Here is a 14,127-nt window from a genome sequence, read left to right on the forward strand (position 1 = left end):
TTCTGGTTAATCTGGGTTCTTTATGACATGCTGTTACAATTAATTTATAATGTAAATTCAACTAGTATTTTTACTACTAACAAGAATTCTGATTTCTTAAAGGTTAGAGGTTAACTTTAAAATTAGCAGCAAACTAAAAAGTCTGCTGTAGAGATAAGGACGGGTCAATCTTTTTCACCAGTTTCTCAGTTTATTTTTGGCCTTTTTTTCTTCTTTTTTTCTTTTGTTCATGGAATCGCTGCACAATGCCTCTACATGTTCATGAAGCGTCTCAACAGTCACATAGTTTCCCGAATTTTCCTTCGTTTTCTTTTTCAGTGGTTGGACTAAGTGTAAAATATATACACAGTCTGGTATAAAAATATTGTATCTTAATAATTGTATTGCTATATGTAAAAAAACAACGTATGTTTCAAAACGTATTTCCAGTATATTGCACAAGAGACTTAACTATTGGCACTAAAAAATATGACATTTGGAAATAGCAATATTGGAATGGATAGATCAGCAAAACATTGTGTTAAGTCAAATTTTCCTGAGGGATTTATACCTAGTATATACACTGACAATACAATTACAACATTTCATGAATCTTCTTTCAAGATTTTATATCGTTTTAGAGCCATTGGAGACTTGACAAATATAAAGTACATGTCAACTCTGTTACAGTATTATGCACTTATATCAGTCGGGGAATATATCGTCACTATATTGCAAAGGTATATCTTAAAATGTAGCAGAGGCGCAAACATCTACGACGCATTGTGCCTATTCTTCTTTTATCTAACAAATTAATCAAATTAATCCCTTTATTGCATTTGCATGATAAATGATTAACATTGATTTTCCGTACGAGTAGCCACCAATAAGATCTTTAATAATTGAGTCTAAGGTTATGAAATCATGATACTTTTTGTCTTAAAAAACAAAGTTATTGCCTTTTTACTGACCTAGAATAATACTGATCATCGTTATCAGTCCGTCCTCCATTGTTTCAGTAATATGTTTCTTAACTGTCTTCTCGGAAACATCTGGATAAGTAGAAATCATACCTTTTCTTAATCATTAAAACTGCCATATTCAATGTATCAACATGAACGTTTAACTACTAATGACCATAAGATAGTAGAACAATATGCCTTTGACTTAGCTAATTTCACTTGGAACCCTTTTAGAAAACAAATGATGTTTTATAGTAAAACAATTCGTATGAATACATGACTTGACGAATACTATTAACTAGTTTTGAAGGAAATTCTCTTGTACGCCTATTAGAACACGCAGTGCGGTCCAGATGAAGACATAGAGGGAAACTTTCCACCAACAAAAACGGATAAAATAATATCATAAACAATTTGCCCTTTTCCGGCATTGCTATATGTTGTTGCGGACGCTAAACATTTGAGTATAACATCATATCGTCGTTTAAAGAAATCAACATTAATTACACCTTAAAATGGACAGTATAGCACTCGCAAACGAGAAACAGGGTTCCTCTTATTTTTATACTTATTTTTCTATAAATGACAATTACGCACCCGCTAATCCCCAAACACTGGATCCAGCACTGTCGTGTGTGGCCAGTCAATGTCCATCCCATTTATTGTGTGCTATCACGCGATGTCAAATCAGAGGCATAAGGAGAGTAGTTGCGACTGCGATAACCATTTTTGGTGCTCCTTGAAGTCATTCATAGAATTACATGTAGTTTGTATCTACACAGTTGAAGAACTGGCTTTGAAAATTCATGCTTCTTCAGCTAGACGTAGCTTTTTAATTAATTTTTTCTTGATATATTTACGAAATATCAACTAAACCAGAAGACGATAAATGATTTATTTATTCCAATTCATTCACAAAGAAATTAATGAAGCTTTCCAAGAAACCTTCCACCTTTAGTAACTTCAGTTTTGTAATTTCAAAAGAGTATATCGGATAGAGATTTGCATGGTTATCTTTAATGATGATGTATCTTTCTCTTTTGTCGTGTTTATGTTTATATGAACTGGAGGAAGTGTCAAATATTGGCTTTCTAAAGTGATCACTATGGATTAAACTGTATTTACTAAGTACTTGATAATGTATCCTACTTAGATAAAACATAGTTACATGAACACGCAGACTTGTCGATCGGTTCTTATCGTTGCATAGAATTATTGAGAAATATTAGCTACAAAGTTAAGAGCTGTGATTTTGCACTATATTGTCTATTACTTTAAAATGCATGAATGAAAGTATTGATCAGGATCACAATAGATTATAACATATGCATAATTAATGAAAAATGGAATGGGAAATGATCGACATTTACATTCAAGTTAAATGTAGTAGAATTCTCTTTTGAGTTGGTTCCCATGTAGTCATATCGATGCTATTTGTAACATACTGGACGGAATAAGTTTTGCTCATTGTTGAAGATCGTGCGGTGACCAATAGTTGGTTGGTATATTGTGTATAGTTGCCTCATTTGAAAACATGTGACATCTTTTTATTTTATATTAAAAAAAAAATAAGAAAATTGAAAGAAATAAAAAAGAAAATCGGTTAATGAAATATAACACACCAGAAACATTGTTATTAAAAAAGGTAAGACACATAGGGAGGAAAACACTAGGGTGTAGACGTTTTTAAAATAGTGATGTGTTCAAACAACAACGCTGTTTTAGTAACAAGAGTTGATAATATAGCAAAAATAGTCTGTCTTTTCACCACGGTAATGATACCAAGGGATATCAAAGGTACATAGGTCTGCATCAAATCTTGGCTTACACATGAAAATCGATAGTGTGGTTTGATTGTGAACTTACGCTTTTTGACAAAAGAGTCCCATTGTGAACTTTCAATATTGATGTAACAACACTCCATATCTCAAGTTGATGGATTTTTCCTATTAGTGGAATTTGTTTAATATAAGAAAGAGACATTACAATGCTTCTTCATAGTGACCGTTGAAGTCATCGGAATTTGGTTTCAAAAAGTAAAATCACAAAAATACTGAATCCGAGGAACCGTTCTTCAAACCGTTCGTGAATATCCATCTGTTAGGTTTCATCAGTTTACGTTATCGAAGGATGCGATTCAACAATGTATCATTATAAACTTGCGAAACTTGCCGGTGTCATTAATTTATTGGAAACTACTTTAGATTACTGAAAATAATTATGGTAGTATAAACAACTACTTAATTTGCGAGTTCTCTGAATGTCCATATCATCAAATACGAATATTTCTCTTAAGGGTGGCAATACCAGATATATACTTTATTTGTATGTCAATTCGTAAGTGGTAAAGGACACTTCCAGTGCGATTGTCTGTAGGTATAGTAAACGAGAAGGAACCACAGATAATCAGAAGTTAAATCAAGAAAATAATTCTAGGTGTTAACAAAGTGACTCACAAAGCATTGTACTATATTTAATAAAACATAACATTTTTACAATCCAAAAATACAGCTATTAACAAAAGATCAGTGTATGATAAATAATAACAGACACAGCTATGGAAGATTCATGATTTACATTTACTGGTGTAGGTCAGCATTCATTTGGCTGTATAAAATGGATTTTAAAATGGGTTGTTATGTAATTAGAAACATACAGTTTCGTTTATTTCTTTACACACAATTTACCAGGCTTTGATGACTGCTGAACATCAAATGGAACGTTCCACTTTTACACAAATATAAAATATTGTAACCAAAAAGATAAATTTCTATGAAATAATTGATTTTCTTTCTGCAATAATATAAATTTTCACAACGGAAATTACATTGCATGCAGTTGTTCAATCATTATATTATCACATGAAAGGCGTTCTCCATGCAGTTTCTGGTAAACGGCTAATACAGGATGTTAAACATGTAAATGTTACATAATAGAGACTACGTGAATGCAGAAAATTACTTGAAGTACAATCTCATACCTTATTACGAGTCCTCTTGCATTATTGTTAATCCATTTGATTTCTTAATTGGTTTTTATCCCGTTTACATTGACTGAAAATTTCACCCAATTTTTAAAGACTAAATTCTTTCAAAGCTGTTATAATTTATATTGATATCAAAGGGTAAACACCCAGAACTTGAAGGTGAGAAAACATTACGTTAGACTAAGTATTTACACGATTCTGTTTCACAATCTTGCAATGTGTATATAAATACAGCATTGTGCAAATGCAACACAACGTCAAACATTAAAATGAAGAAAAGATGAGAAGAACATGTTTTTTTCTGTCCCTTTCTCTCGCAGTTTGCAGTCAAACTATGATCAAGTTCCTACTCAATTTTTCAGTCAAAAAACTAATAAAAGGCTTTACCTTATGTTTTTATCTCGCTACGTTTCTTACTTTTCCTAAAAGTAGTTAAATAAACATATTTTCGAAAAGACATTGGACCATTAACTTCCATTCGAAAGGTCTTGTATATGTCAACCATACGGCGTATGTTTAAGCCAAAGAAAAGGATCTTTGCCTTCTACGCAATTGTAAGATATTGAGTCAACGTGAAGATGAAAACATTGCAGGTTTATTAACGTGTACCATTGGTGCACAGAGCTGGTTATATACCTTAATGCATGCAATCATGAGTTGGCACCCAGATTGTGTAGTACGGGTAGAAATATCTGGTTATGCACATGGCCTCATCTATGAAATGTTGCTATTCATAGATATGACTCATCTGTCATTATGTTACCTGACCGTGTTGATCAATCATCTAGTTTAGAATTCAATATGTCAGCCACCCGCAAACATTTCAGTAAATATATAAACATGTACAAAGCAGATGAAATCTTGAATCCAATATTAAACTCAATCAATTTGATTTGTATGTTTGGATTAAATCTTATTTTTTTTTAAATGTTTGATTTCTTTTTCTGAATGGTGTTACTGTATTAGTTGTTAAACAATCATTTCTTTTTCCTTTGATAAACTATATGTAATGGCATGTCCTGTGATACAAAACTATTTATACTGGCAATGAAAAAATAATAGAACATGGCAGTTAGAAAATCTACAATCCAAAAATATAGGCCGTGCAAGAGTGAATATACATGTTTAAGAACCAAAACAGTCGATGAGCTATATGGCCAACTAAGACAAAAACATAATTATCCAAATTTATCTTGTTTTATCAAATTTTAATAAATTTTGTACTATTTACATGATTCATATATCGTGCATCCATTTAAGATTGAATATACAAGTTTTAATGTCATGTCTACACGATCCATGAATTCTATTTATGAAACAAGTACATTGTAATGATAGTTGGTTATGTGAAAGATTTAATAGCTTTCTACATGACAAACATGACAAACAACTCCACAAATATATATATATGAACTTATTTATTTCCATTGATTACAAAAGTACACGATGGAAAGTTTGGTTTTATAAACATTATTACAATCATATTCTTCCGTAGTTAGACAAAACAGACCTATGTTTCGTTTATGTTTAATGTGAACTCTGAATAGTACATATTTACAAAATGATATACAACATAATACCATACTCTGTTGGGTTAACTTATTTGGTTTTTTAGCTCACCTGGCCCGAAGGGCCAAGTGAGCTTTTATCATCACTTGGCGTCCGGCGTCCGTCGTCCGTCGTCGTCGTCGTCGTCGTCCGTCGTCGTTAACTTTTAAAAAAATCTTCTCCTCTGAAACCACTGGGCTAAATGAAACCACACTTGGCCACAATCATCATTGGGGTATCTAGTTTAAAAATGTGTGGCGTGACCCGCCAAAGAAAACAAGATGGCCGCCATGGCTAAAAATAGAACATAGGGGTAAAATGCAGTTTTTGGCTTATAACTCAAAAACCAAAGATTTTAGAGCAAATTTAACAGGGGTAAAATTGTTTATCAGGTCAAGATCTATCTGCCCTGAAATTTTCAGATGAATCAGACAACCAGTTGTTGGGTTGCTGCCCCTGAATTGGTAATTTTAGGGAAATTTTGCTGTTTTTTGTTATTATCTTGAATATTATTATAGATAGAGAGAAACTGTAAACAGCAATAATGTTCAGCAAAGTAAGATTTACAAATAAGTCATCAGGACCAAAATGGTCAGTTGACCCCTTTAGAAGTTAGTGCCCTTTAAAGTCAATTTTTAACCATTTTTCGTAAATTTTATATATCTTTTACAAAAATCTTCTCATCTGAAACTGTTGGGCCAACTTAATCCAAACTTGGCCACAATCATCTTTGGTGTATCTAGTTTAAAAAATGTGTGGCGTGACCCGCCAAACCAACCAAGATGGCCGACATGGCTAAAAATAGAACATAGGGGTAAAACACAGTTTTTAGCTTATAACTCAAAAACCAAAGCATTTAGAGCAAATCGGACATGGGGTTAAATTGTTCATCAGGTCAAGTCCTATCTGCCCTGAAATTTTCAGATGAATCAGAGAACCGGTTGTTGGGTTGCTGTCCCTGAATTGGTAATTTTAAGAGAATTTTGTTGTTTTTGGTTATTATCTTGAATATTATTATAGATAGAGTTAATCTGTAAACAGCAAAAATGTTCAGCACAGTAAGATTTACAAATAAGTCAACATGACCAAAATGGTCAATTGACCCCCTAAGGAGTTATTTTCCTTTACAGTCAATTTTTAACAATTTTCATAAAACTTGTAGATTTTTACTACCGGTTTCATTTTCCACAGAAACTACTGGACCAAGTTTATTATAGATAGTGATAATTGTAAGCAGCAAGAATGTTCAGTAAAGTTAGATGTACAAACATATCACCATCACCAAAAACATAATTTTGTCATGAATCCATCTGCTTCCTATGTTTAATATTCACATAGACCAAGGTGAGCGACACAGGCTCTTTAGAGCCTCTAGTCTTCTTCTTGTGTCTTTAAAATCTCAGTAACCTAGGCTACATGATACCAGTTATATTTCTCTTTAATATTCATACTCACTTACTTTGTTACAAAAGAGGGACGAAAGATACCAAAGGGACAGTCAAACTCATAAATCTAAAACAAAATGACAACGCCATGGCTAAAAATGAAAATGACAAACAGACAAACAATAGTACACATGACACAACACAGAAAACTAAAGAATAAACAACACGAACCTTTGTACCATTACTGCATTCTTTAACTGTTTAAGTTATAAGTTTATATTTCATTTTTTTTTAATGTTTGTAAATGCGTGTTGTCTGTTTACAAAATAATGCTTAAACCATAATAAGGACAGAAATTTGGCAGTTATTTAAATAGTCATGTTGAATTTCTTCCAGATAAAAGTTTTACTACAAGTTTCACATACTTTTTTTCACATACTTACCATTTTTAAAGATCAATAAAACCGAGGTCAAGTTCATATAAACCCTATCAGACAGATGTGTTCACCGTACACTTCTTCCGTACGCCAAAATGTATAGTCCGGCTATTGTTTATTGTAAATGAAAAACAGACCAAAACACAAAACCTTGACATTTACCAATGAACCACGAAAATGAAGTCAAGGTCAGATGATACCGGCTAGACATATGTGCACATCTTACAATCATTTCATATTCCAACTTGCTGACCGGTTGATTATAGTATTAAAAAAAGACAGACCAAAACACAAAAGCTTAATTTGAGAAGTTAACCGAAAAAATGAGGGCAGGGTCAGAAGAAACCTGTTAGACTGTCATGTACCCTAACTATACCCATTTATAATTATCCTATTACTCATAGTAAATGATTTTTTTCTCAAGAAGTCACTGAACCATGAAAACGATGACAATGGAAAATAAACATAGTTTACGCCGTCATCGCCAGATATTACTACCAATGTCTCGCATACCGCAACTTTTGTCGCAGGCATAAGTGACATGCATAAAGTCGTTTATATAAATTGGTTGTACACGTCCGATTATTTTCCGATAATCGATTAGGTCCAATGAGGATACAATGTAATAACACTGTTTTAAACTAAATTTCACTCATGTTTCTACAATTAATCAGTTTTTGTTTTATTTTCATCAATTCGAAAGCTGACACATCTAAAGCTACATGTATAGTACATCAATTATAGTTGGGAATAAATGCATTTATTCTCCATTAATTTTGTAATATTTTCCCATTGATTTGAGCTGTCGAAAACTTATCGGCTTCAATCTCCATCGAGACATTCGCCATGCAATTTATTCCCAAGATTTGTCTATATTTATTTTTTCAAATAATAGTTTCTTGCAAAATCTATCCAATCATTTATTTTCTATTCACATGAGACAAGAGAAATGTTTTCTTAAATCAGAAAAGATTTATAATGCATGAGGAAAATATATGTAAATGATTACCGTTGATATCGGGTTTATTATCATATAGGGAATTCCTTGAAATGACTCATTTATTCCAAGGTTCTATTCGTTAAGACAGAAAAGACTATCTTTCTGACTAAACGGTTGGATAAGCGTTCTTGATTACTAATTAGGTCGTTATTACTGTTTTATGTTTCTTTTCTCTCAGGCATATTCTATTTCTCTTCTTCTGTGGTAATTATATCAAAACAACGATTTTTCCTTCCGGAAAATATGATAGCAATGTCAAAACTTATTTATTAGTTTGACATACAAACTAACTTAAGAAATATTGTACCATATCGATCAGTATTTTCTGGTTTGTTGCTGCAAAAAACAAACAATAGGAAAAAGAATCCTTAGGCAATGATAAAATTGGACAAGAATCAGTTGTTATGACATTGTGTAGAAATTGTTATTATAGAGCAAAATATGCATTAAGATCCAATAAAACTCAAAGACCTCACGAAGACACAAAAAAACACCAGCGAATGAATATATTAAAAAAGAATAAAACAGCACAAAGGATTAACTATTCACGACGAAACAAAGTATTGTAATATATGGATTGATATTGCCTATAATCAATTCTAACTTTAAGTTTAAACATATTTTATTCAAAAGTTTTCTACAATGGATTGGATAGCAGACTCAAACCTATAGTAACATCCTCCTAAAAGTCATAATAACTTCCTAGTTCTAGTTGCTGCTAAATATTACGTCTTCAGTTTTTATCCATATTTATGTCCAATTAACATACAAGAGTACACAACTGACAGTTTTAAAACCCAACAGTATTAATACTAAACTTTTACTTTCGTCATATATGCAGATATTACTGCTTTGGGAATATAACTGTGACATTTGACTGAAAATTTATATCACGAATGCTTTTTCAAAATGCGTACACAGTTACTGCATATATAGATATAGGAAGATGTGGTGTGAGTGCCAATGAGACAACAATCCATCCAAATAACAGTTTATAAAATTAAACCATTATAGGTCAATGTACGGCCTTCAACACGGAGCCTTGGCTCACATCGAACAACAAGCTATCAAGGGGCCCAAAATTACTAGTGTGACCATTCAAACGGGAAAACCGACGGTCTAAACTATATGAAAATATATTCTATATATATAATTCGTCTGAAATTTCGTGCAACAAGGTATGGTCTGCAAATTTTCGTTAGCTCATTTTTGCTCTTCCCTCAGCGGGATTACCCCTGCTGCTATGAAATTATGACAACAGTGCCCTTGACCACTCGACCAACCATGCTATTTCAAATGTATAGCTTTCGGTGGCCGAGTAATTTATTTCCTTGTTGGCTTAATCTAGGTTTGTAATGGGTTTTTTTACAAACAGAGTTTTTACAATACTAGTATTCTAGTGGGTGCAAGCAAATACTGAATACAGTCTCTCTACTGGTACGAAATATAGCAATGTTACTTGCAAGCCTACAAATACCGTGTATCTTCTACAGTGCCAATGTCGTAAACAGTTTGTTGGTCCGTAAGTCGACATTTGAGATCTCCTGGCCACACTGTGACAGATTCCAATCGCCTGAGTATTACCATCATTGACCACATAGTTGCCTGCATTGTGTCCATCACCCTAGACAACTTGATTACGGCCATCTAATTTATCCTTCTAGTAACGTTGTTTTACCTCGTCGGATGTATCTAGAGTTGCAACACAGTACATTAGATATTTATATTGGCAAGAGTCGATGGTGTAATATTTAGATCAGATTATGTTCTGTCTTTTGTAAAGGTTGTCAATTTTAAATACGTACCATGTCCTCACATCAAAATTAAATTTAGTTATATACGTCTAAACATGTGACAATTTCATGAGTTTCTCCATCGAATACCCATCCATATAAATATAAATATTATATATTACGGATTACAAATGTGTCGAGGTTTGTGATTGGATAACAACACGAAGATGTCAGTATATATTCGGGAAACTGACGGGGTATATACGACGTTTATATATCACCAATTGGAACCTCAAAAACGTCATCATAACACTGGTAACTATGTGACGTAGTCAAAAGCTATGGGACTGTCAGAGGCTCACAGAGGGAAAATAATGACGTGCGTCAGTCAATAATACATTCTTATACAAAATCACGCAATTTACACTTTTAATACTTAAATTTAATGCTGAAAGTGTTATTATAAATTATTTCATACACGATAAAATTATGTTCTCAGCAAATTAGAAAATCCTTCACGTAAGCCGAACATATCAGGTTGGGTTTTTCAACATATATGTGTTGTCAACAATACTTGCTCTGGAAAACACTAGTTGGAAAATAACATTAAGTCAGGGGTAATCCGTAATATATGTGTAATTCAGGTCTCAGACAGGGTATATACTGTGACATTCCCGGCTTAGGTCTTATATCCCCTTCGCCTTCGGCTCAGGGGATATAAACTCTAAGCCGGGAATGTCACAGTATATACCCTGTCTGAGACCTGAATAACATATAATATCCACAAATATACACATGGGCAAAATAAAATCAGTCATACAACAGTATATATCTATTGGTAGTTATATAAAACACATACTCCGGAGAGCCATGCGTTTTATTGTAATCTGAATTTGAGGCTTCTGTCACTATATTTTCCAGTCAACTATTCAAGCAAACAGAAACCAGATAGTCATTATATCTTGTTGCTGTTTATTGATCACAATACAAATTTGCACCCATTAAAGCCTCGTTGTTGTAATTGAATGTTATCTTAACTGAAACCGGCTTTACACAAATCAATGGATGCAATCCATCACTATAAAGCCATAACTGAAAAAGGAAAGCAAAATTTGAAGGAAATCCCGGTATTTTTTTACGGGAATCTGAGGGGAATCCCGGCATCTTTGAAGATATCTCAGGGGCGGATCCAGGCATTTTAAAAATGGGGGTCCAAACCTAGCGTTAAGGGGGGTTTCAACTATTCGCTCCCATTCAAATGCATTGATCGTCCAAAAAAAGGGGGATCCAACCTCCGGAACCCCCCCCCCCCCTGGATCCGCCAATGAATCTGAAGAAAATCCCGGTAGGTTTGAAGGGAATCTGGGGATGTTTGAAGTATGTGAAGGGTATTGAACCGGAATTGGCATGTAATAAAATGTTCCAACTTCGTACGTTAAGGTACTTCGCGGTTCTAAAATGTAAAATCACAAAAATACCGAATTCCGATTAAAATTAAAAAATTGGAAAAATCAAAAGCTCAAACACATCTGTCGCAACTGTCATACTTCTGACTTGGAACATGCATTTTTTTATGTCGAATATACTATAATTTAGTTATTCAATTTTACTTTTACTAAGAAATGAATTGTAACCAGTTTTATAATGATAAAAATATTGTGGACATATAGTCCAAGCTGTACAGAGTGGATTCATTCTCATGCTGTCACAGAATTTAAAGTGGTATTAGCTGTCAACATTATATTATAATCATCAATGTGACCTCCGAAGACTGGCGACGGTCATCTAACCTGATATAGGCATAAACATAGATATAAATAGATTGCAAACTCGTGTAATTGGACTTTTCTATGACTGTTTGATCATTGACGTTCGTATGCAGGTTAAACCAAATATGTGAATCATCGTTTCTGCCAGTATAAGAATGAGATTTTGTGAAACGAATCGAATCAATCAACCAAAACGTGTATCCTTGTTTCACTGGGAATTTTGACATTCTTGTCCTCTTGATACATGAACACGCCTAAATCTGTAAAAGTTAACAAAGATATTCAAACAACTAATTCTTTAAAACGTCAAAGTTGTCGAATTTTGTGGGTATCATCAACTTTGGACTATTACATGGATAGTTTGATTTTGCGTATTGGTCCTAGCATGATGTCAGTAAAGAAACATTACATGTGTATATCTTCTTATAAAAGTCATTTAGTACAAACTTTGAAGTGTTTTCAATTATTTAAAAATATTTATACAGTTCGGTTATATTCATAGAATTAATGCTAAAGTCTAAAATATAATTTATGTTACCGGAAAAAAAGAAATTCCCAGATAATGTTTGCAATTTCTTATCCGAGTTGCACAAAAATAGTCCCTGCTGTCTATTATCATCAGATGAGTGATATGCACCATAATTTGGCGGAGGTAATAAAACAATGTTATGCAATGTTATGAAAAATTGATGGCCACAAAAATAAGTTTGTCATTCCTGCAAAAGCAGTTCTTTAAATAAAAGATACACGATTGAGTTGAAACTAATGAAAGTCTAAGCCTACTTACACATAAGAACCATTGTGTGTCTCCTATAGCCTTGACCATAACCTCATAGTAACCACTAACCATAGCACTAGTGACCCCTAACGATATAATTTGTAATTTGGAAAATCGCTGAAATACTGTAGTCTATATCGATAGTACAGTATGTACTTTAAATAATATCCTTCATTGTAAATATCGTGTAGCATGTACTTTTAATAGCCCTATTGTGTGGAATAATATCTCTTGTAATGTTTATGACGCAATTAAATATATAATACACATCCTAAAATATCGCCTGTCAATATATCGCATAGCAACTGGTTCGTCAAAGAAAAGGATAACTTATTTTTAGGCAATAAATTTTAATTTCCATGTTTTTTCAGCTATCTTTGGAGAATCAAACATAAGGCACACATTGTATGACAAGACTTAAAAAATCCTAACATTAAGAGTATTATGATTATAATGGTAAGACATGAAATTGACACTTACAAAGCAATACATTGACCATTGGTGTCATTGTTGATTATTATCATTTTCAAATGTTACATTCAATGATATGTCTTGGGGTGACTGACACACAAGCTAAATGTCATTAACTTGGTCAAAAAATTAAAAGTTATGGTCATGATACGTTTGTGTAATTTTTTTTTAGAAAACAATAACTAGAAGCTTAATTCAATAAGAACTCTAAAAGAGACTATCTTTATTGTTAAAGTGAGTGAATCACCATTTACGTGATTGAAATTACCGATGCTTTATTAGACAAACAATATAAGGAAGAACTGAATATATAAAAGCAGGGCATTGTTTTTTATTGCTTTGCAATTTGGTCCATTTTTTTTAAGTCTGCTGATTTCGCATAGAAGTTCGATGAAAATAGTTTTGTCTTTAGTTAGTTTGTCTTGTATGCTTCGTTTGTTTTTAATTTTAGTTCATTTTTGATGTTTTTGGTTCCGGTATGACGTGTGCAATTATACATCTGTGTTCGGGGGTAGCTGTCAGAAACACGTCTCTGGATGCTGGATATGTTTTCTATTTCGATTTCCCTGTGGTGGTCTTTGGCTGGGTTTTTTTTTTTTTGTGTTTTTTTTGTCTTTTTGACACATTCTCAATTGTATTGACTACTCGAGATGTGCGTTGCTTTTGGAATACCATCAGAACATTTGATTTTTGTCGACCTATAGCTCTTTAGTTTCACCAGAACTAAAAACCATCAATCACATTCGTTCAATTCCTAACTTAACTTAATAAGTAGTATCATTGTAAACAATAATCCATATCATACCGTATTCAATAAACCGATTAACCTAATATATTACAGTCGAGATTATGAGTTAGCAAACGTTACATAATCTAAAGAATACAGGATAAATGAACAAATATCTAATTTCATTACCTGCTAAGAAAATTTCAAAAACACATTATTGTATGGGTAATTGGGATGATACATGTAATTAGGTAAATAATAGATCTTATGGGAATCTTCTTACACTTCTGACGTTCTAATGACTTCCCTGTAATTCTATAGACACGTACGTAGAATGAACGTGTTATTGAAG

The sequence above is a fragment of the Mytilus trossulus genome, chromosome 10, assembly GCF_036588685.1.
Source record: "Mytilus trossulus isolate FHL-02 chromosome 10, PNRI_Mtr1.1.1.hap1, whole genome shotgun sequence".
NCBI lineage: Eukaryota > Metazoa > Mollusca > Bivalvia > Mytilida > Mytilidae > Mytilus > Mytilus trossulus.